Below are 23,416 nucleotides of genomic sequence, written 5' to 3'. Positions count from 1 at the left end.
ACCTGGAATTGTTAGGTCCATGAATCATGGTAAATTGGAAGTGTCAAAAAGGAGATGGTGAACTTCACTCTGTATAATAGGTCCCAGTTTCATCCACCTCATTAGAATTGATTCAAATGTATTCTTTTTAATGGCTGAGTAATATTCCATTGTGTATATGTACCACAGCTTTCTTTTCCATTCATCTGCTGATGGACATCTAGGTTGCTTCCATGTCCTGGCTATTATAAACAGTGCTGCGATGAACATTGGGGTACACGTGTCTGTTTCAATTCTGGTTTCCTCGGTGTATATGCCCAACAGTGGGATTGTGGGGTCGTATCGCAGTTCTATTTCCAGTTTTTTAAGGAATTTCCACACTGTTCTCCATAGTGGCTGTGCTAGTTTGCATTCCCACTAACAGTGTAAGAGGGTTCCCTTTTCTCCACACCTTCTCCACTTATTGTTTGTAGACTTTTGGATAGCAGCCATTCTGACTGGCATGAAATGGTACCTCATTGTGGTTTTGATTTGCATTTCTCTGATAATGAGTGATGTTGAGCATCTTTTCATGTGTTTGTTAGCCATCTGTATGTCTTCTTTGGAGAAATGTCTGTTTAGTTCTTTGGCCCATTTTTTTGATTGGGTGGTTTATTTTTCTGGAATTGAGCTGTGGGAGTTGCTTGTATATTTTTGAGATTAACTCTTTGTCAGTTGCTTCATCTGCTATTATTTTCTCTCATTCTGAAGGCTGTCTTTTCACCTTGCTTATAGTTTCCTTTGTTGTGCAGAAGCTTTTAGTTTTAACTAGGTCCCATTTGTTTATTTTTTATTTTATTTCTAATCCTCTGGGAGGTGGGTCATAGAGGATCCTGCTCTGATTTATGTCAGAGAGTGTTTTGCCTATGTTCTCCTCTAGGAGTTTTATAGTTTCTGGTCTTACTTTTAGATCTTTAATCCATTTTGAGTTTATTTTTGTGTATGGTGTTAGAAAGTGTTCCAGTTTCGTTATTTTACAAGTGGTTGACCAGTTTTCCCAGCACCACTTATTAAAGAGATTGTCTTTTCTCTATTGTATATTCTTGCTTCCTTTGTCAAAGATAAGGTGTCCATAGGTGTGTGGATTTATCTCTGGGCTTTCTGTTTTGTTCCATACTGTCTTAATGACTGTGGCTTTGTAGTAGAGCCTGAAGTCAGAAGTAACCCAGAAAGAAAAACACCAATACAGTATAATAATGCATATATATGGAATTTAGAAAGATGGAAATGATAACCCTGTATGCAAGAAAGCAAAAGAGACACAGATGTATAGAACAGTCTTTTGGACTCTGTGGAAGAGGGCGAAGGTGGGATGATTTGGGAGAATGTCATTGAAACATGTATATTATCATATGTGAAACAAATCGCCAGTCCAGGTTCAATGCATGATACAAGATGCTCGGGGCTGGTGCACTGGGATGACCCCGAGGGATGGGATGGGGAGGGAGGTGGGAGAGAGGTTCAGGATGGGGAACACATGTCCACCCATGGCAGATTCATGTCAATGTATGGCAAAACCAATACAATATTGTAAAGTAATTAGCCTCCAATTAAATAGATAAATTTATATTAAAAAAATAAAAATAAAACTGGAGCCCACTAAAAAAATAAATAAATAAAATAAAATTTTAAAAAAGGAGATGGCAAGACTGAACCTCGACATTTTAGGAATCAGTGAACTAAAATGGACTGGAATGGGTGAATTTAACTCAGATGACCATTATATCTACTACTGTGGGCAAGATTCCCTTAGAAGAAATGGAGTAGCCCTCATAGTCAACACAAGAGTCTAAAATGCAGTATTTGGGTGCAATCTCAAAAATGATAGAATGATTTCTGTTCATTTCCAAGGCAAACCATTCAATATCACAGTAATCCAAGTCTATGCCTCAACCAGTAATGCTGAAGAAGCTGAAGTTAAATGGTTCTATGATGACCTACAAGACCTTATAGAACTAACACCCAAAAAAGATGTCCTTTCCATTATAGGAGACTGGAATGCAAAAGTAGGAAGTCAAGAGATACCTAGAGTAACAGGCAAATTTGGCCTTGGAGTACAAAATGAAGCTGGACAAAGGCTAACAGAGTTTTCCCAAGAGAATGCACTGGTCATAGCAAACACCCTCTTCCAACAACGCAAGAGATGACTCTACACATGGACATCACCAGATGGTCAATACTGAAATCAGACTGATTATGCTGTTTGCAGCCAGAGATGGAGAAGGTCTATACAGTCAGCAAAAACAAGACCAGGAGCTGACTGTGGCTCAGATCATGAACTCCTTATTGCCAAATTCATACTGAAATTGAAGAAAGTGGAAAAAATCACTAGACCTTTCAGGTATGACCTAAATGAAATCCCTTATGATTATACAGTGGAAGTGACAAATAGATTCAAGAGTTTAGATCTGATACACAGAGTGCCTGAAGAACTATGGATGGAGGTTCATGACATTGTACAGGAGGCAGTGATCAAGACCATCCCCAAGAAAAAGAAATGCAAAAAAAAAAAAAAAATGGTTGTCTGGTGAGGCCTTACAAATAGCTGAGAAAAGAAGAAAAGGCAAAAGAGAAAAGGAAAGAGTTCCAAAGGATAGCAAGGAGAGAGAAGAAAGCCTTCCTCACCGATCAATGCAAAGAAATAGAGGAAAACAATAGAATGGGAAAGACTAGAGATTTCTTCAAGAAAATTAGAGATACCAAGGGAACATTTCATGCAAAGATGGGCACAATAAAGGACAGAAATGGTAAGGACCCAACAGAAGCAGAAGATGTTAAGAGGTGGCAACAATACACAGAAGAACTATACAAAAAAAGAGCTTCACGACCCATATAATCACAATGGTGTGACCACTCATCTAGAGCCAGACATCCTGGAATGGGAAGTCAAGCAGGCCTTAGGAAGCGTCACTACAAACAAAGCTAGTGGAGGTGATGGAATTCCAGTTGAGCTATTTCAAATCCTAAAAGATGATGATGTGAAGGTGCTGCACTCAATATGCCAGCATATTTGGGAAACTCAGCAGTGGCCACAGGACTGGAAAAGGTCAGTTTTCATTCCAATCCCAAAGAAAGGCAATGCCAAAGAATGTTCAAACTACCACACAATTGCACTCATCTTACATGCTAGTAAAGTAATGCTCAAAATTCTCCAAGCCAGGCTTCAACAGTACGTGAACCGTAAACTTCCAGATGTTCAAGCTGGATTTAGAAAAGGCAGAGGAACCAGAGATCAAATTGCCAACAGCCGCTGGTTTATCGAGAAAGCAAGAGAGTTCCAGAAAAACATCTATTTCTGCTTTATTGACTATGCCAAAGTCTTTAACTGTGCAGATCACAACAAACTTTGGAAAATTCTTTAACAGATGGGAATACCAGACCTCCTCACCTGCCTCCTGAGAAATCTGTATGCAGGTCAGGAAGCAACAGTTAGAACTGGACATGGAACAACAGACTGGTTCCAAATCGGGAAAGGTGTACATCAAGGCTGCATATTGTCACCCTGCTTATTTAATTTATATGCAGAGTACATCATGCAAAATGCTGGCCTGGATGAAGCACAAACTGGAATCAAGATTGCCAGGAGAAATATCAATAACCTTAGATATGCAGATGACACCACCTTTATGGCAGAAAGTGAAGAACTAAAGAGCCTCTTGATGAAAGTGAAAAAGAGAGTGAAAAAGCTGTCTTAAAACTCAATATTCAAAAAACTAAGATCATGGCATCTGGCCCCATCACTTCATGGAAAATAGATGGGGAAATAAACTTTATTTTTTTGGATTCCAAAATCACAGCAGATGATGACTGCACTGTAGCCATGAAATTAAAAGATGCTTGCTCCTTGGAAGAAAAGCTATGACCAAGCTAGACAGCATGCTAAAAATCAAAGACATTATTTTGCCAACAAAGTTCTGTCAAGTCAAAGCTATGGCTTTTCCAGTAGTCATGTATGGATGTGAAAGTTGGACTATAAAGAAAGCTGAGCACCAAAGAATTGATGCTTTTAAACTGTGATGTTGGAGGAGACTCTTGAGAGTCCCTTGGACTGCAAGGAGATCCAACCCATCCATCCTAAAGGAAATCAGTCCCGAATATTCATCAGAAGTACTGATGCTGAAGCTGAAACTCCAACATTTTGGCCACCTGATGTGAAGAAGTGACTCATTTGAAAAAGCCCTGATGCTGGGAAAGATTGAAGGCAGGAGGAGAAGGGGACAACAGAGGATGAGATGGTTGGATGGCATCACCAACTCAATGTACATGAGTTTGAGTAGACTCCAGGAGTTGGTGATGGACAGGGAGGCCTGGTGTGCTGTAGTCCATGGGGTCACAAAGTGTTGGACACAACTGAGCAACTGAACTCTTATACTCTCAAAATTCCATTTTCATCCAAAGACCCTCATTCATTAATTTCAAAAATCAGAAACTTTGGAATGCTCCTTGACCTCTTCCCCGTTCCCACCCTCTATGGCATGTATACTCAGTCATGTCTGGTTCTTTGCAGCCCTATGGACTGTAACCCACCAGGCTCCTCTGTCCCTGGAATTTTCCAGGCAAGAATGCTGGAATGGGTTGCCATTTCTCCCTCCAGGGGATTTTCCTACCCTGTATGTTCAAATCCATTTCCATACCCTGCCAATTCTACCTCATACACATCATTTAAATTCATCTACTTCTTTCCACTGTCACCAGCCCAGTCCAAGGCACTTAATCTCCAGCCTGGAGTACAATAGCCTTCTAACTGGCCTATATCCTTCTGCATTCCCCTACCCCCAAAAAGCTATTCATACCATAAAACCCAGAAAATTCTTTTATAGTGAAAATTTCATCACAATACTCCCACTCTTCAAAACCTTCAGTGACTTTCCATTATCCCTAGAAGGAAGATGAAACTCTTGAACAGAGTCCATATAATCCAACAGTGTCCTGGCCTCCACCTTCCTCTTATCTTTTCTCTTACCATCCACCAGCTCTTTAAAACCCAGCCACACTTTTCTCCCTTCTATTCCTATATGTACGTTGCTCCTTTTAATTCAATCATTATATTCACTGAGGAAAACTAGATATTGGACACTGGGGTTGATATACAGTGGTGAGCCAAAGAGGTGAGAATCGCTGCCCTCATGAAACATATTCTAGTGAGGGAAGACAGATGGCAGACAAATCTCTATATAACATTAAAGAATGAGGGGTTTCCCAGGTGGTCCAATGGTTAAAAATTCACCTTGCAATGCAGAGGACACAAGTTCCATCCACAGTCAGGGAACTAAGATCCTACGTACTGCGGAGTATCTAAGGTCTCACACCGTAACTAGAGAGTCTCTGCGCCTAAACAAACAAACAAAAAGAGATCCCACATATAGCAAGAAAGACCTGATGCAGCCAAAATAAAGCAATTAGTTACTTAATTAATTTTTAAATAAAGAATGGGATAAATAAGTGTGATGAAGAAACACAAAGCAGGGAAAGGGAATGACAAATGTCCAGGGATGCTGTGCTAGTAAGAAAGCCAGGAAAGGCATTGCTGTACAGATGAACTTTTTTTTTAATTTATTTATTTTTAATTGGAGAATAATTGCTTCATAATTTTGTGTTGGCTTCTGCCATACATCAACATGAATCAGCTATATATATATATATATATATATATATATATATATATATATATATTCCCTCCCTCTTGAATTTCCCACCTCCCACCCCATCCCACCCCTCTAGGTTGTCAAAGAGCACCAGGTTGAACTCCCTGTGTTATATAGCAACTTCCCACTAGCTATCTATCTTACATATGGCAATGTGTGTATTTCAATGCTACTCTTTCAATCCATCTCACCCTCTCCTGCCCCCACTGTGGAAGACATGATATTTGAGCAAGGAGTGAGCCATCAGATTATCTGAAGAGAGGGTTTTCTAGGCAGAAGAAACAGCAAAGACCTAAAGCAGAAAAGTGATGAGCACATACATCTAGAGAACAGCAAGAAATGCCAAGGCATTTGCAAGGGTCTAAAACGCTTTTCCCAGACCCAGATTTTCCTGTTTAAACCTCCAAATGGCATTTAGATGTCCAATCAAAGGTCATTTCCTCCGGCAGCCTTTTTCTGACCTCCTCGTCCAGATCGAATCCACTGTCCCAAGCTCCCAGGTTTCCCCAGTCTCTTCTGTAGTTACCTTAAGCATCATTTAGCTTATATTTGTGGGAAACTAAGTAAGGTCTGTCTACTTGGCTAGACTCTCTGGCTCACACTTAATTTCATGCCATCCTGTGCATTGGCCTTTCTCCCCTGGCCAGGGCAGAAGAGAGTCTGTCATTTGTTGCTCTCTGATTGACCACTTGCTATTTCATCCCTGCTAGTTAAAATATTCTATTTTCAAACATGGTTCAATATAATTGATCAGACTACAGCTTGCTTCACCATAATCACATCTTTCCTGGATTACTGCCTCATTCCCTTGATTGGACTCAGATATTTCATCATCACTCAGGATGGGTCCCTACCGTCTCAAGATGCTGATTTAGTCCATCAAATGTTGAGCCTTCATAGTTTCACTCTCAGATATTGTACTGAATTTAGCGGTATCCTTATTGGCCCACCCATACTTCCTTCCAAAAGAGATTCCCTCCATATTCCTGCTACCCAATTTCCATGTTGTATTTTACCTGACCACTTTCTTGACCTGCCATATTCAAGTGGGTCAGAGAGTGAAAACACAACCAAAGGCCAGAACCATCTTAGATTCAGAAGTATCCACTCCTTCCAAGCCTTGTAGAGCCCAATCCACTCTCCCTCCTGTGCTTGGTGGCCTTGAGTGTTCCCACCTATGCATTTATTCTCTTTTTTTTTTATTGAAGGATAATTGCTTTACAAAATTTTGTTGCTTTCTGCCAAACCTCAACATGAATCAGCCATAGTCTACAAGCTAGCCAGAGACTGTGTGGCCCAGCTTTAAAAAGAAAAAAAAAAAAAAAATCTGGATCAATTTAATCCTTTCTTGAGACTTTGACCCAAGGAAAAAAAGAAAATTTTCAGTTAGTGGCTAAGAAAGAATTTGAAAGGATGCCTTGAGTGGGGACAATGGAAAACCAAGGCCAAATGCAATGGAAAATGAAAGGAACAAGACATTTCTGAAGGTAGCTGATAAATATTAAGGAAAGAAAGGGGTGGGAGGGGACAGATTTAGCTGCTAGAAGAATCAAGAACCACATAAAATCCAAAAGCAGTCATCACATTCCACCCTTATGGTATGGAAAATAAAGGAGACATCAAGGTCAAATTCAGGTTCAAACATAACTTTAATAGAAGGTAACTATCTCCAAAGAGATATAGATTTGAGGCTTGACCTCTTTAGAAATTAGTTGCCTTCTATACAAGGCTCCCTGACTGGACAGTCTCTATGCTGACTAAAGGGCTATAATTAACTTTGGGAATGGATGGGGTCTGCATGCCAAGGCCATGGGTTGTTCCCTTATCCCTTACCTCCTTCCAAGCTGGGCTCTGAGAACCTCAGCATTCCTGAAGTGACCTGAAAACACTTGGAGCAGGATGTGCATGGTCAGCACTTCAGTCGTGTCTGACTCTGCGACCCTATGGACTGTAGCCCACCAGGTTCCTCTGTCCACGTGTTTCTCCAGGCAAGAATATGGGAGTGGGTTGCCATACCCTTCTCCAGTGGAGTAGGGCTCTGCAACACAATTACAGCCTAAGCAGACCTCACCCTTCATTATCCTCTGTGATCAGGGCAGGGGAGCTCGGCTCAAAAGACATGTGCAACTAACAAAGCAAAGTAATATGGAGACACAGCTATCTGGGGAGAGCGATAATTGTATTATTTCATGGCTCTACTAGCAGCCCAGGGTGAAGGCAGAGAGAGGGCGAGAAGCGGCAAACACAATCTCAGCTGATCTCTGAAGGACTGACAAAGCAAAGGACCAGCCTGGAAATTTTTCAGCAAATATTTGCAGTTGGTGAAAACGTCTAGCAACTGCTATTACACAGATCCAGAGAAAGGGAAATGGAAGCAGACACAGGGTAGGACTCCTCACACGTATCAGGCTGTTGGTCATCACTAGGCTGGGTGCTCTGTGCACATTTTGTCATTTATTAATAATTCCCACCAAGGATATTAATACCCTCATCTTATAGAGGTGGCTCATAAGTGACGTGTTGTCAGTAACTGGTCACATCTACTGAGGATTTAGAACATGCCAATTCCAGGCTATTGCATTGTATTATGTCATTAACCCACATAGCAATTCTGTCAGCCAAATACTATTATCTCCATATTATAGGTGAGGACATGGAGACACAAAGAGGCTGGCCCAGGGTCACACAGGGAAAGAAGGTGCTTCCCAGTGACCTGGTACAGTACAAAGTCTCTGTGGCTCCTAAAGAGCAGAACCTGGATTTAAACCCAGAGATCTGACTCTGAATCTCAAGCCCTTTTGATGAAACTGTGCTGTTTCCTGACAATTGTCCCTGTTCATCTGTATCTTCCCAAAAGCTGACCCCAAGAGAGGTCATGTGATGACCGAATATGTGAGCCTGTGAACATCAGAGCTCGTGACTCCTGCTTCCTGCAGCCCTGAGTCCATCCCTATGGGGGCTCCAGGAGGGTGTGGGAGGCTGTGGCAGGCCCCAGGAGCTGGAGGGCTCAGCTCCCTGTCTGCCAGCCCAGGTCTCTGCACCTGCCCTTGTTGTCTCCAGGGTCATCCACAAGCAGCTCCCAGGGCCTGGGCCGACTCTCCTTGGCAAGAGCAGAGTTCCTCTGAAGTTTTCTGAAACTCCCTGGCATCATAAACTTGACTTGCAGCCCATTAATTGGGGGTGGGGGGAAATCCCAGTTGTACCACTCACTCGGTGTTCTTGGAAGAACTGCTTCACCTCCAAGGTTAGCATCTTTCTCTTAAAATGAGAATCACAATCCCTATCTCCTAGATGATCAGACGGATTAACTGCCCGAAGCCCTGCACCTGGAATGCAGAAGGGACTCCACAATGTCAATGTCGGCCCCTTGCTCTCCCCCACTTAACTCTAAAGTGAGACTTGTGTGTGTGTGTGTGTGTGTGTGTGTGTGTGTGTGCGTGTGCCTCATAAGGTCACTGTGAGCATGAAATGACATAATCCAGCCTGGCCAATTTTAGGCACTTGGTAAATGTTAATTAAAACTGAATATTCTAAAATGATTGACTTGAGGCTGTCCCCAGGAAGCCTCAGCATTTGCACAGCGAGCCAAAGTGGCTGGAAGGAAAGTCCAGCCCATTTTGCCCAGGCCTGTGATCCTGGCTGCACTTCGCTGTCTTTCAACATCACCACAGAGGCTCTGAACAGGCCCTGGCTCTAAAGGAAGGACTCAGCATGCACAATGCAACCAGAACGATCTTTCTGAAGGGCAAAATGAAGTGTGCCCCTCCCAAAAGCTAAAAACTCTTCAGTGGCTCCCTGTGGCCCTCAGGATCAAGTTCAAACCCTCGAACCTGTTTTCAAGCCCTGTGTGATCTGGCCTGTGTCCATTTCCAGGCTGATCTTCTGGCACTCTCTCCCTCCTTCTCTACAACTCCAAACATCCTGAGTTTCTTTCAGGTCCTTCAAGGGCTGGGCTCCTCCCTCCATCACACACTCCCAGAGCATCCCAAATGTCCCCTTTCATGCATGACGTGCATCCCATGTCCCGGGCATGTTTTATGTCTGTTGACACCATAAGCTCATCAAGTACACAAGGGCAGAAGGGTCGCGTCCACACCTGCTTTGCTCACAGTTGTAGTCCCAGTGCCTAGCACAGAGCCTGGCACCTGGTAAGGACCAAGCATGCTACTTTCATAAGCAGAAAAAATATTCCTTATTCAGGTGAGTGAGAAACGTCACTTTCCTCTGTGTGCCCCACCATCTTACTCAGTCTGGTAAGTCAAGGCGGCATTCTGCTCTCCACTTCTGCAAACCAAGTAATGTGATCCCATCAGACTCTCACAGTGTGGGGGCGGGGGGGAGGAATAATACAGATTATGTGTCCATAGGGCTTCCCAGGAGACCCAGTGGTAAAGAATCCACCTGCCAATGCAGCAGACACAGGAGATACAGGTTCAATCCCTGGGTCAGGAAGATCCCCTGGAGAAGGGAGTGGCAATCCACTCCAATATTCTTGCCTGGGAAATTCCATGGACAGAGGAGCATGGCAGGCTTCAGACCTTGGGGTCAGAAAGAGTCAGACACAACTGAGCGACTGAGCACACACATGTCCATAAGGTTTAGAGAGCAGCTGTCTCATGCACACCACACACACACACACACACACACACACACACATTCACTTACATACATCCAGATAACTGCAGGCCTGAAGGGGAGGTTGTACACGTCTCAGGATAACATCTCTAATGTAAGGTGGCATCTCTGTGCATGCACGTTTATGTGAGTAGCCCAACCGCTTTTTCCAAGTCCCTCTGAAGTGCTTCCATATTTTCCCCAAAGTCTCTTCTCTCTTGAGCCACCACTTGACTTTCTCCTCCCTCATAGCCCCATGAATGTCCTTCTCTTATTGTTCAGGGCAATTCAGCTCTGCTCCCAGACTCACACACCTCTCTTAATCTCTGCTCACAAGGCAGAAGTCCTGCAATTAATAGGACCTGCCCTCTTTAGAAGACAGTTTAGCTAAAATCTGCTTTACTTAAGGATAACCCCAAAGGTCTCACCCAATCCCCAGCCCATGCCATTTATCAAAGCAGCTCTTCCAAACCCATCTATCACTGGGTCCAAGAATCTTTCATTCCAGCTGCTTAGAGGATAACATGAAAGATAACACTTCCTCTGTAGAAATACAAACTCATACATAAAATCAAGGTGGGCTCCTCCCTCCTCCACCCAGCAGCGCTGTAGGGGGGTGCAGTTTATGTAGTGTCTGAGCACAGGAAGAGGAAGGAAATTCATGCTGGGCGTGCACCTATGTTTGTCCAGCCTGTTCCTTAAAGATTTGTGACACTGATTGCATCCTTACAACATTATCCCAAGGTTTAGATAAAGAGACTGAGAGTCAGAAAGGGTAATTTGCCCAAGGTCCAGTGAGCAAAGGGCAGAACCAGAATTCGAACCCAGGCTTGTTCTGATTCCTGGGTCTGTACACTTCATACTATACCAGGAGGCCTCCTCTCAGTATATCAGAACACCCTGACACCAACATTGTAATAAGGGGTCTTCAGTGTGTATAAAATATGTAAGTCATGTTTGGAGAGAGGGATAAAGAGAGGAAAGGTTTGGGGCATGATCTATAAGGAGGCACAGATCCCAGCACTTTGGGAGTAGGCCGAATTATTTTGTCTAACCACCCCATTTTACAGATAGGAAACTGAGGTCCAGAGAAGAAAAGTGACTTGCTTGCTAATCATTACACAGTAAACTCGTGTCGAGTCAGATGAGTTCTCAAGTCTAAGAGCAGCCTGGCCAAGCTCTTTCAACTCGATCCCCTTGGTGTTCTTCAAGTAAGTTATATCTTTTTCTGATGTTGACTTGCACAAGTTCTCTTGTTCTGATGTTGACTTACCTAAAAGTCTCTAGTTTCATCCTGATCTTAAGATAAAAAATGTATCAATCCCACCCAGAAAAAAACTCCTGAAAGAGCTCTTCCTTGGAAATCCCCACATTTCCTGCCTCCTGAGCTCATCACTCAAGGGCTGGAAGCCCCACCTGAAAAGTCACATCTCGTGCAGCCTTTGGATGGTTCAACAGTTGACGAGGGTCATGGTTGATGCTGTGCATGATAAGTCTTGGTCAACATCCTGTCTGGAGATGCAGGTACTGTGCTTTGCTTTCCCATGAAAAAGGCTGGAGTGTTTCCTACCCCAACAGTCAAATCTTTCCCACCCTCATGGGGCAGACTTAAGGCTTCTTGTGGAAGGGCTGGGACGGGATGGAGGTTTCTATCCTGCAGGCCAGCTTTGGAGGCATCCCAGATCTCTCCAACTCTGGTGCGCTGCAGCACTCCTGAAAGACTAAACAGTGCAAAAAGATATGCCTTTGGCTCAATATGTAAAAACTCTTCAGCAATAAATTTAAGCAATTCCATTTGGGGCTCTCACAATTTCCTCCACCCAGACAAACTGCTTTTTATTTCAAATATTGCTGAAGGAAATTGGCCAATTGCTTACTTCAACTGTCAATGCCATTATGCTGAGCCTGGAGGCCAGACACAAATACAACCCGGGGATTTCTCTGAGTTGAATCCTTGCAAAACTGGCCACTAAAATACAGGTCCAACCCAGAGGGTCTGTGGACCTTGGCCCCCCAAGAAACTTCTCAGAGAAATAGAACAAAGGTGGCTGAGGCCAGGGCAGAGCTCTGGAGAATTAGGGATGTAGCATCCAAACTGGCTTTTCAGATTGATAATCACATCTGGAATCCAAAGGGGTGAGGAGATCTCTGGCCATCCTGGGATGGCATTAGCACTCAAGGAGACAGGCTTGAGGAGGCAGGGGGTGGTGTTAGTGTCTGAGGAGCCTGAAATTAACAACAGCAGTTCCAGTATTGATCAATCCCATGTGCCAGGTGCTGGGCTAGGCATTTCACGCGTATAAGCGCAGTAAATCCAAACTCCTTACCATGTTCCCTGGAACAGCGCCTGCTATCCAGTGTTATACAGGTGTTAGTAAATGTTGTGGCTGTTAACAGGAGACACCCAGTGAGCCACCAAGCCAACCCTCTCTGGCTTGGAGTAGGCAAGCTGACCTTATGAGCGCCTAAGTCACTGTACCATCAGAGATGAACTTGACTGACGGCACTGATCATGTGGGCTAGCCCCAGTTTGGGTCAGGACCTGACTGGTCAGTTGTGTGATCCCCCGGCTTCCTCAGCCTGAAGGACGATGTGTCTGGGCCCTTCTCTCCATGGGTGCCCTGGAAGGCTGGCCCAGCAGTGGCTCATGTCCGGTCACCTGCCCCAAAAGCTGTGTGTCCCCACCCTCGCCCCGCAGCAGGAAAGGCTTCACCTGACGCTTCCGGAAAAAGGAAGGAGTTTACTTCTAAGCAGTCAAAACAGAGTCCTGGGGAGCGACTCCTTGCCTCCAGCATTGCCATGACAACACCTGGAAAACAGCCCTGGCGGAGAGCTGAGGTCTGTGAAGCTGAGTGGTTGTCTCAGATGAACAGGTTCTGGGAAGGCGTCTCCAGACTAAAGCAAGGGGGGCAAACAGGGACTTCGTGCATTAACTGTGCCCATTTCACGGGGCTGGCTGGGGACACTGGATGTTCCTGGCAGGTCTCCTAGTAACCATTGCCTTTAAATATATATATATATTTATTTGGCTATGCTGGGTTTTAGTTGCAGCATGTGGGATCTAGTTCCCTGACCAGGAATTGAACCCAGGCCCCTTGCAGTGGGAGTAAGGAGTCTTAGCCACTGGACCACCAGGGAAGACCCCATTATTCCCTTTTGAAATATTCCATACACAGGGCTTCTGAGTTCCATTTCCCCTTCCCTCCTAGAAGGAACCCATGCTTGCTTTCCCGCCATTCCTTCCAACCTTCAGAATGGGTCTTGCGTGATTGATCTGACACCCCACCCCAATACCAAAGCTGGGTCAAACTCACAAGAATACCCTGAGCACCTGCTATTTTCTGACACTAGTCCAGATGCTAGGAATACAGTGATTTTTTTTTTTAATGGGCATGTCTGGGTTCTCTAGAAAACAGAGCTTGAGGCCAAAACAAACATCAGAGACTCCATCAATGTCAAGGTCCAAGAAAAGAAGGGAGAAGAGTAAATGAAAAGTGGGACAGGCTTATCAAATCCAGCCCAATGCATTAGAGACTTGGACACATTGTTAGATATGCAATGACATGGAGAAAATTATATTCCCAGAACTCCTCTTGGGGAGAAGAGTCTCTGCTTACAGAAGACCCAGTTGTGGGGTGGAGCCTCAAGGCACATGCCCAAGCAATTATACTAATAAGTGCCTAAGCACCTTCTCAGGAGGCTGGGTCTGTGAACGGTAGAACTTTTGTTGTGCTGAGTGGAATATGCGAGTTTGGGTAGGAGCTAAACTGCTCAGGACAGGAGACGTGGGAAGGGAACCATCCCACCATCTGCTTTCCCCCGTCTCCTCCCTATGGCTATGAGCAGACAGATAAAGAGTGCTGATTTGAAGGGGGCGCCAAATTTCCATCCTTTCTGGGGTACCCACAGTCTGACTCCATGGTGGGGAGCCACCCCAACACTGGGAGACAAAGTAGTTCGAAGGCAGGCACCTAAAGGGCCATCAGCTACCTGATCAGTGTCCTGAGGACTGAGGAGGACTGGGGCTTTACCTGGACCGCTCAGATGAGCCAAGTGGCCAGTGAGGCTTCAGACTTTTAAAGGGATGCCACCCAGTGGCTAAGCACACAGGATCTGCTCCAGGGACCACATGTGCTGCCCTTGCCAGCATAATGGGCTGCAGTTCGGTTCACGAAGCAGGGAGCACTGTCTTCACCTTCTAAAGCACAGAGGTGTGGACTCCGCTGCCCCTGAGTTGCTCAGAACAATTGAGGGAAACAGCAGCTATACAAACAGAAAAGGACCTGCACCACACACCATGACGAGTAGGGACTCTGGCCACAGTGCACTCGATGCTGCCAGAGCAGAGGAGCCCCTTCTGGGAAGGGAAAGCTTCTCAGCAGAGGTGAGGCTGTGGGGGTAGGGGTCGGGGAACAGAGGCAGAGAAGGGAGGGGTGGATGAGCGAGTGTGAAGCTGTCCCAAACAAAAGGAGCTGGATGAGCAAAGGTACAAAGACAGTTACGTGTACCATAATACGGACAAGGAACAAGTCCTTTTGAATGTTGGATCAGAAAGTCTGCTCTCATGAGTGATGGAAGATGATTCTGCCAAGAAGAGAAAGATGGGGCCGGATCATGAAGGGGCTTGGATACCATGTGATACCTGGACTGTTATCTTGAAAGATGATAGAAACCATTGAAGGATTTTCAACTTGGGGATGACACAGCCCCATTTCTAAGCCTTATCTCTCAAATTTCCTGACCCTAATGCCCTATTTCCTTCTTTCACTTGCCTGAATCTTGGCTTATTCTCCAAGGCTTCCTTGAAACCCCACTTTCCTCACAAGCCTTCAGGACATATACAGGAATCTTATCATCTTCCATTTGACTTTTGATGGGTCTTAGTGGACTCATTCCTGGATCTGGCCCTCTCACTAGACTGTGGGGCTCCTAAAAGACGGAGTTTGGCCATCATCATTTCTGTGTTTCAGTTCCTTTGTGCAGCTGGAAGAAGGTACTCTGGAATGCAAAGCCTTGCAAAATACCTACTACTACCACTACTATGAAGACAACTATTGCTATTGTCAGTATTATTTGCATTACTGGAGTTCTTTAAATATTCATAATCCTTTAACTATGGGGACCCCAACTTCTGCCAGTGAAGCCCTATTGGAGTTGAGTCACCTAAATGGAAAGAATTCAGGATTTGTTGTCTGGAGGTGAATTAAAATCCTGATTCTACCACTAACCAAAGGAGGAGACCCCAAATTACAAAGGTCTGTTGAAGGAGAACAAGAGGGTTAAGAAGACACTGCAGTTCAGATTCCCCAAGAGTAACACCTAGGCAAAGCTTGGCCCCTTATTACCAGCTGGTCAACAAGATATTTACGTATCAGCAGCATCTGGGGAAGCAAGTTCCCAGCCCCAATCAAATGAAACAAACTCCACACCCAGCACCTTGCAAATGAAGTCAAGAGGCTGCCCCACTGCACCGCCTCAGGACTCTCCATGCATGTCAAATGGGCCCTGTGGCCAGGTGTGAGTTCCCCAAGAAGGTACTAGGATGGGTCAGGTCAGAAGAGCCCATACGATCAGAAGAGGCCCCAAAGTCAAGGAATCCCTGATCCCTAGTGTCTTCTTCAGCCTCTCAGAAACTTCGAGACTGGAAAAACCAGGACAGCACAATGGAAGTGCTGAGTCTTGAAGCTCCAAAGGAGCAGGTGCGAGCTTGCTGACCAGGCCTGCCTGCAGCTCCCCGTCATCACCGGTACAGGGAGCTCATGGTTTCTGTAAGAGACAAAGCCACCCCAGCTTGGGTGGAAATTGTCAGTCAAGGCCTGACCTCCCTCCTCCTCCCAAAGCCACTGACCAGGCAGAATCTGTGGCTTTCTCTGATAGAAGAGGGTGCCCACTACACCATTAAAATAAAAACAAGTACATTCAAGGGACTTCCCTGGCAATCCAGCAGTTAAGACTTCAAGCTTCCACTGCAGAGGATGCAGGTTCAATCCCTGGGCAGAGGAGCCTGACGGGCTACATAGTCCATGGGATCGCAGAGAGTCGGACATGACTAAAGTGACTTAGCAAGCAAGCAGGGAACTAAGATCCCGCATGCCCCGTGGTGCAGGAAAAAAAGGAAAAAAGTACATACGATATGGACTGGGAGTTGGGGGGCAAGCACATAATAAGAGATGGAGGCATTGTGACCCGTTGCACGACCCAGGATGGCCAAAATAATACCCTTTTCTGGTTCTCCTCCTACTTCTCCACCATCTTTAATGAACACTGGCTTAATTACAAGGAGCCTTATCAGACTGCGAGTGAATCTGAATCTTTGTGTAGTCTTTTTGATTTTTACATGAAGGGTTTCAGAAAAAGTCTAAATTTTTTTTCTGAATGGGGTGGTCCTGATTTGGTGCCTGGTTCTCATACTGTCTCTGGTATGTTTGGGCTCAAGGCTGGTACAGGGACTCAGCTGCAAAGGGACCTGGTGAACTGACTGGTGCCAACCTGGAGCAGGACACTGCTACATGAAACACCCTTCCGAGCGTCAGAACTGCCTGCAGAAAGTACATGCTGACTTCACAGGCAGTGATTGCCCCATCACTGGGAAGATACAAGGCAACGCTGGGCGAATAACTGGTGGAGAGGTTGTAGAAGAACAGCATGAATCTGAGGGGTCTTCCCCAGCCCTGAGCCCATGATTCTGTGTCTCTTATAGCCTCTCTACTTAAGATGTACTCCTCCGCTCAAGTTCTGTGAGCCCTTGCCACTCTCAGGATCCATTTCTTTGGCAGAGAGGATTGTGCCAAATGGCAGAAGAAGTCTGCTTTCTCTCTGTGGGTGATTCCTCCCCAGTGGCAGGCAACACTTCCCTTATTCTTCTCCCTGATCTAAATACAGCTAGGGTTTAGTCCAAGGAAGGGTGTTTTGTTTTGTTTTTAAGCCTTGTTATCCTCCGAGAAATAAATAAAGAGGGTATGAGTAAGCAGAAAAGGCAGGGATCCAGGTAATCTTCAGCATTCCCCCAGGGTTTCACTTCCTAGGGAGATACCCAGTTGGATCACTCTAGGCTCTCCCTAAATATGTCATGTTCCACTGAGAGAAGAGGGGTCCTATGACTCCACCCTGCAGCAAAAGTGACCAACTGCTAGGGCAAGAGGCCTTTCTGGCTGAGGACAGCAAGAGTACAGCCCAGCTACCAGCTACCAAGCTGCTGACTCCAAAAAGAACCAGTAGTCATCCACCACACCCTACCACCATAAAGTGAAGTGAAGTTGCTCAGTCGTGTCCGACTCTTTGTGACCCCATGGACTGTAACCTATCAGTCTCCTCCATCCATGGGATTCTCCAGGCAAGAATGCTGGAGAGGATTGCCATTTCCTTCTCCAGGGGATCTTCCTGACCCAGGAATCGAACCCAGGTCTCCCACCTTGCAGGCAGACGCTTTAACCTCTGAGCCACCAGGGAAGCTCTCCACCATCATAAAGGATTTAGACAATTCTAGAATATGTACAACTTCTCAAACGTTGGTTAGAATTTTTTTTTTAACCTCTTCCAAGTTCTGGTAGGAATTAGCAGTAAAACCTTAAAATGTAAAAGCCCTACTTATCTGCTTTAAGAGACAGGAAGACATTGTCCCACTTGAAGGCTAATTTTAGTAGGGAGAATTCCAAGGGATAGAGTAGAACTTAAAGACAAGCACTACAGAAGGCACTCCAGAGCTCAAGACTCAGACGCCCGGCTGCACCAGTTGAAAGGAGTGGAATCACATATATCTACATCCACCAAGTCCTACTTATCTCTGAACTGTTCCTGATGCGCTAGAATGGCCCTCAGATAGCCACTGCACCATGAGCTACGTGGCTCCACCCCCTGGCCATCAACGATTGGAAGAGAAGGACACGTGACCAACATGAGCCAATCCATGTCCCACTCAAAAATGTGAACTGAGGATCAGAGCTGGGAGTGGAAAGCTGAGTCGGCTAAGAGCGCTTCGGTGCTCTTGGGCCAAGGGCAGTATCACCTGTGATAAGGTGAGAAATGTAAATTCTTGCTGGGCACTGGGCCCAACAAGATGATCACCCAACCAGGTGATTCTGATGTTGACAAAAGTTAGAGAATCTTTGCCCTAGAAGAGAGGAAGCCCAAGAATTCTTACTGCTAAATCCCTCTCTCAACCAACTTCTGTGAGGCATTTGAATATATTTCCAATACGCTACTTCAAAGTGGTTTCTTTTCACTTGCAACCAAGAGAACCTTAGCTAATACGGCTGCTTGAGCCTGAGATCAAAGAGGTAGACCTCCATTCCCCAAGTCATCACCACCACCTCCCCGTCCTGGTACCCATCCCCATTCCCACTCCAGCCCAACCCCACACCTTTCCCCCCTCATAGTTCTTTGTTGTCATTCAGTCACTCAGTCACGTCTGACTCTTTTGTGACCCCATGGACTATAGCCCGCCAGGCTCCTCCGTCCATGGGATTTCCCAGGCAAGAACACCAGAGTGGGCGGCCATTCCCTTCTCCAGGGGGCCCTCCTGACCCAGGATCGAACCCAAGTCCCCTGCGTTGGCAGGCAGATTCATTACCACTGAGCCACTTGGACTCCCACCAAAGTTCTTTAGATTTGCTTTTTAGTTCACTTGCTTTTTTCAGTTCACATTTTTTCCTATCCTTTACCATCTCAACCTAGAATCTGAGATGTTACTATAACACCTTTGTTGCAGGAAGAGGGACCGCTGCCAGGGCCCAAAAGGGGGCTCTTATCTAACGCTCAGAAATGAATTGCCTGAGGAGATACACGTGCTGATAAAGCAAGAGACTTTATTGGGAAAGGGCTTCCAGGCAGAGAGCAAGAGGGTAAAGGAAACCAGAAGAACTGCTCTGCCACGTGGCCCACAGTCTAAGGTTTTACGGTGATGGAATTAGTTTCCAGATTGTCTCTGGCCAATCATTCTGACTCTGGGTCCTTCCTGGAAGTGAATGCATTGTTTAGTCAAGATGGATTCCAGAGAGGAGGATTCTGGGAGGTGGTGGGACATGTGGCCTCTCCTTTCCTGAATTCTTCCAGTTGGTGACGGCTTATTAGTTCCATGTTCCTTACTGGGACCTCCTGTCATAAAATAACTCACGAAAATGGTTACTAGGGTGCCTGACCAGGGTGGGCAGCTTCAACCAGTGTGTTTCCCCTAACAACTTGATTTCTCCTCTTTTCAGTTCAGTTCAGTTCAGTTCAGTCGCTCAGTTGTGTCTGACTCTTTGTGACCCCATGGACTGCAGCACGCCAGGGCTCCCTGTCCATCACCAACTCCCGGAGCTTACTCAGACTCATGTCCATCACATCAGTGATGACATCCAACCATCTCATCCTCTGTCGTCCCCTTCTCCTCCCACCTTCAATCTTTCCCAGCATCTGGGTCCTTTCCAGTGAGTCGGTTCTTCACATCATTAGTCAATACAATAAGGGCTAGGCTCTTCACAGAGTCTCCCTCTGCTTTTTAAAGCACAGGCATCCTCTGTTTCCCCCCAGGAATGCATTTCTCTTTCATTTGCCTTTAAGGAGAGGGAAGCTTCTCTCACAGTGGCACCCAGGGTCACACAGTAAGTAAGGGGCACATTCAGACACCAAACCAAGTCTACTGCTGCTGCTAAGTCGCTTCAGTCGTGTCCGACTCTGTGCGACCCCATAGACAGCAGCCCACCAGGCTCCCCCGTCCCTGGGATTCTCCAGGCAAGAACACTGGAGTGGATTGCCATTTCCTTCTCCAAAGTATGAAAGTGAGAAGTGAAAGTGAAGTCGCTCAGTCGTGTCCGACTCTTAGTGACCCCATGGACTGCAGCCCACCAGGCTCCTCCATCCATGGGATTTTCCAGGCAAGAGTACACAGACTGCAAAATTCTGTTCATTCCACTCTATCATGGCTTTCCATCTGCAAACTATCTCCTTAATCCTCCTTCCTTCCCCTGAGTGAGGAGCAGGGACTGAACTGAGGGCCTCCCCATCCCTCTCCCAATCTAAAGACTGTGTTCTGCAAAGCAACAGATTCTGTCCTTCATTTCCCCACCCTCTTTTATGGCCGTGTGTGTGTGTATGTGTGTGTGTACCAGTATGTGTGTATGTGAGTGTCAATAATAAGTCCCATTCTAAACAGCTGTTGGTAAGGCCATTTGTTTGCACGTCCAGAGAACCTAGGGAAGGTTAAGTTTATAATCCCGAGGCACATTTTCCACAAGATAGAAGAGTGATCTGGCACTTCACACAATCTTCTCTTTTGCTCTATGTTGTTTTTCCGAATTATCCCTAGTTCCCCCACTTTGAAAATCTGCTGAAGCAGGCAAAGCCCTCCTGCAAGATCTTTACAAGAGAAGCCCTTAGCAACTATAGTATCAACATCATTTTTGGCGCTAGGGAGACATTAGGGGCTCTGACCCTATGCAATCATCCGTGGCTCACACCAGTGGTAGGACTTTTACTGGGACCAAGTTCTCAAACAGACTCCTAGGCATCTCCTGGACTCACATTAGGCTAATGAGTCTCCCTTGATGCCACTCCTCTCTACCCAGATGCTCCAAGACTTTTCCTCCTTTTCGATTTCTGTCAGTTGCTTCTCATCATGTTTTACCGATTGTTGTCAATGGCATGGGCACAGCATTTTTTTTTTTTTTTTTTTTGCCAGTTGCCTGTTTCACTCTTGGTCCTTCACAGTCATGTTACTGTCAAAAAAATATATATCCAATTTTCACTTGCAACATCCGTTTTCTCACCACTTTCAATTTTTGAAATTATTATTCCACTTCAGTTTCCATCGTAACCATATGTCTCTATTAACTAACATTTTCAATGCATTCTCACTCACCACTTCTCTACTTATCGGTCATGATGATAGCAACGTTTGTAAAACACCTTCATTCTAAGAACAAACACAATAAACAAGCCCTAACAAATCAAGTGACGAGCAAGTGCAACTGCTCTCGCCATCTGTTGGTGGCAGGAAGAGCTGAAGTGCTTTTGCTGTGGAGCAAGGGTCAACAAACCTTATTTGTAAATAAAGTTTTATTGGAACATAACTCTGCCCAGATATTTATTATTGTATTTGTTAGCTTCTGAGCTACAATGGCAGAATTGGATAGCTAGTGACAGAAACCATGTGGTCCTCAAAGCCTAAATTATTTATGATCTTTGTAGAAAAAGTTTGCCAGACCCTGCTTTGAGCACTTGTGGGAATTAATCTAACGTTTGCAAGGAAGGAATATGCAGCTTGAGTTTACACATGACTCAAGTAGATGGTCTTCATGATGTTCATTTACATGAGAGCCTTTCAGTTGTTCACTCAGTCTTGTCAGACTCTTTGCAACCCTATGGAATGCAGCACACCAGCCTTCCATGTCCTCCACTATCTCTCAGAGTTTGCTCAAACTCATGTTGATTGAGTCAGTGATGCCATCCAACCATCTCATTCTCTGTCGTCTCCTCGTGCCCTCAATCTTTCTCAGCATCAGGGTCTTTTCCAATGAGTCAGTTCTTTGCATCAGGTGACCAAAGTATCGGAGCTTCAGCTTCAGCATCAGTCCTTCCAATGAGGAAGGACTTGATTTCAATTCAGGGTTGATTTTTTTTAGGATTGACTGGTTTGATCTCCTTGCTGTCCAAGAGACTCTCAAGAGTCTTCTCCAGCATCACAGTCTGAAAGCATCAATTCTTTGGTGCTCAGCCTTCTTTATGGTCCAACTCTCACATCCATACATGACTACTGGGAAAACCAAAGCTTTGACTATACAGACCTTTGTGGGCAAATGATGTCTCTGTTTTTTAATATGCTATCTACCCTGTCTAGACCTTTGAGAGAATTCACCCTAAGAAGGGACCAAACCCAAATAGCTCGAGCCAGTCAGAAAGTTTAAGTCAGTGCCCAGAAGAGAATGTGTCATTACTAGGTATCAGTTATAAACCCAACCCATCCTGAGCTCATTTCCATGGGTGTCTTGGGGGGAAAGGGCTTGTCTTAGTCCAATATAGTCTAATTAATGCCATGTAACAAGTCACCTCAAAACTCAGTGGCACACAGTCATAAGCATTTATTGCTCAAGCCAGTATCTGCAGGTCAGCTAGGGAGGTCTAGCTGACCTAGAGCCACAGGTGCCTCAGCCACAGGTCTGCTCTGTCTGCTTCTGTCTCCCATGTTTCTCATTTTTCCGGGACAATGATCCATGTCGGAGGACATGTTCTTTTCTGACAATGGCAACAGCCCAGAAAGGAAATCCAAATGAACAAGCACACTTCTAGCCTTCTTCTCTGTTGTACATCTGCTAACATCCCATTATCCAAAGCATGTTACATGGTCATGCCCAGCATGAATGGTTGGGAAATACACACCTCTCATGGAGGTTTGGAAGAAGGAAGTAAATATGTGCTGAACAACAAGATACCTAAGTAAAGCCTGCAAGAACTGCTTCATCATACTCTGCAGAATTCGGAGATGTTTCCAAGACAGTGCAGCAGAAAGGATGAGGAGGCTTTCTCCTTTTCTCTCCACCTTCACTACAGACCAGCCTTCAGCTTTGGCACTCAGGCTGTGTCCCTTGAAAGATGACAGCAATGAAAGAGCCCTGTGAAGCCATGAGGGTGCATGGTGGCCTCTGCTGGGCCTGGCAGACCAGCAGCAGAACTCGACAGACCGCCCAGGAGTACAGAGGGAGAGGCTGCAGTGCCTGAAGTTTCCAGCACCTACAGAGCAGCTGTGGCATCTGCAGGGGTTGGCCATGCCCAGTGGAGCAGCAGCACCCCCTAGAGGAGAACATGGGACTCAGCGAAACAACTGCATGCCGGTCCAGAAGCAGCAGGGGATTCTCAGGAAACAATGAGATCTTTGTACAGGAGGCTAAGGTTGGGGGGTGTGGGCAGAGGGCGGTGGGAGGGCGGGGGGGTGCAGCACAAGATAGTGAAATCTGACTCACCTCATTTATACCCACAGGCTGATGGAGGCTGGAGAAATTGATATTATACAAACTGGAATATCTAACTTTAAATCCCAGGCCCCTAAGAGCAGAGAACAGATTCCCTTAAACACACACACACACACACACACACACACACGCCCCCGGAGGTCCCACCCATTAGAAAGAAAAATGAAAGTGAATTCGCTCAGTTGTGTCCAACTC

The sequence above is a fragment of the Bos javanicus genome, chromosome 3 (genome assembly GCF_032452875.1).
Source record: "Bos javanicus breed banteng chromosome 3, ARS-OSU_banteng_1.0, whole genome shotgun sequence".
NCBI classification, from domain to species: domain Eukaryota; kingdom Metazoa; phylum Chordata; class Mammalia; order Artiodactyla; family Bovidae; genus Bos; species Bos javanicus.
Note: the sequence above shows the minus strand (reverse complement) of the source record.